The sequence below is a fragment of the Galeopterus variegatus genome, unplaced genomic scaffold (assembly GCF_000696425.1).
Source record: "Galeopterus variegatus unplaced genomic scaffold, G_variegatus-3.0.2 Scaffold2635, whole genome shotgun sequence".
Lineage (NCBI taxonomy): Eukaryota > Metazoa > Chordata > Mammalia > Dermoptera > Cynocephalidae > Galeopterus > Galeopterus variegatus.
Genome location: NW_007728746.1, coordinates 15,767 through 17,940, shown reverse-complemented (window position 1 = coordinate 17,940; position 2,174 = coordinate 15,767).

The following is a 2,174-nucleotide window of genomic DNA, read 5'->3' as shown; positions in this document are numbered from 1 at the left end:
GATAGAACTTCAATCAGAATTTTATAAAGGATAGGCTGCTAGGATTTCTTTTGGAGAGAATGCAAGATGAGTGGAGATTAGAGATAATTTTGAAAACATCCCACAGCTCAACCCTTGTGGAATACAGGCTTATATTTTATGTCAAAGCCAATAGAGTTTCAAAATAATCAGAATCCTTACTAGGCATTAATGATATTTACACGCAGACAGAAATATTGATGTTTTATTATAAATGAAATGTTGTATATAAATCACCAAAAATACATAAATTATAAGTCTTAAGGGAACAAATAAATAGGAAAAAATAGGAGTATCAAAATAGCAGAAACAATAATAACTGCATTCTTTGTATATAATGAGTCATTATATGAATACCTTATGATGAATTAGGCACCTGCATGTGGAGTAATTATATACTAGTAGTTATTAGTTGTAATAAGTAATGTGTACAGGTATACTAGTAGGGATTCATTAATATGTTCTCCTTTAAAAAATCTTTCACACAGACACATAATTACAGTTAACTAAATCATCCCTTATTATAAACACATGACATGCACCAAGACCTTGAAAATTTATACGAAAAATATTACACTTAATGAGGCCTTAAACTAGGTAAAGAAGGAGAAACCATGGTATTGTGGAAAACAACAATCTTTTATATTTTTGTTTTTCTACTAAATGGCTGAAAAGGTATATAGATGATGGAAGACCATAGACAGACAGACAGTCAGATAGATAAAGATAGATTGATAGAGATAGAGATGTAATTTCCCCTTCCCTAACAGTTTTTATGGCATAGATTTTATATGCACTGTTTCCCATCCCAGGCTGTGTATAATATCATATTTAATTTCTCTTAGCTAATCTCTCACAGAATGGATACTTTCTTTGCCCTGACTTTCTTGATGAACATATTTTTGTTCAACTGTGTATCCAAAAATAGTACTATTCAACTTAACTTATTAGAACATGTGCTTTAAATTTATTATCTACTTTGAAATGATAGATTAAGCTCATTTAAAAAAATATCAACTTTCTTATGATCAATAAAATGTTTTTTTCAGGTGGGTTTTTTACAACAAGGAGGGAAGTAAGTTAAATAATCTACTGCATAAGTGAACTCTTGACTTACGGTTCATAAATGACCTAAATTAAAAAGCTAACTCCACAGCAACTTGTTGCCAAATACAGCACTAATCATTATCAAGGCAATTTAGTCTGGGGAAAAAAAAATAGTTATGCAAATTTTGAAAACATGATGGAAAGGGGACCACGTCTGAAGAAGTTACTATAACATGTAAGCAACCTGAAAAAACTGGAATGCATCCAATGTTTGATGAGTAACAAAAGCCTAACACTCCAGTGCTGACTCTGCATATTTCCCACTTCAACAATATATGCCAAGGCCAAAGGCTTCACACAGGACAAGATATTGTACATTTTGTAATGTAACATTAACTAACGGATCCCAGATAAATTTTCAGGAAAGCATCAGGCAAAAAGCTCTACTAAAGAGCTTCTAGGATGTCTTTGCAGATAGTGCTAGTGACCTGTCATCCACATCCCCTTCTCATTTATTAACAAAACCGTACTTTTATTTATGCTTTGGGTTGTTATATGTTTCAGGAGCTTCTCCTCAGGCATGAAGAATTCTATTATTATTTGTGAAGTAGGGCTTAAACCTAGAAGGGAAAAGACCCAGTTTATGTGTATCAGAATGACAATTACTTACTGCAGTTTTGGTGTTTGAGTCAGTGCTTGCTCTGAGTCATTGTCCCCTACGTGTTTCAAGTCTAGAACTGAAAGCAACTAATGCCATACATAAGAGGAAAAGAAATTAAGACCTGTGAATATATCTGAGTTTTAAACATTTTTTCTTTTGTCTATACAAGAAAAAAGAAACATTGCTAGTACACTTACCATTATGTAGCAACCTTAAATCACATTAAATATGTCCATTTAAGTATAAATCTTTAAAACATACTTTAATCATGTTAAAGGTTATATATGTGGGTACAAATGATGATAAAGAAAATCAGAAAAGTTTGTCAGCATGTGTAACCTTAAAATATTCTTATATTAATTAATTAATTAATTTATTTATTTATTTTTTTATTTTATTTTTTTAATTTTTATTTTGTCAATATACACTGTATATGATTATTATGGCC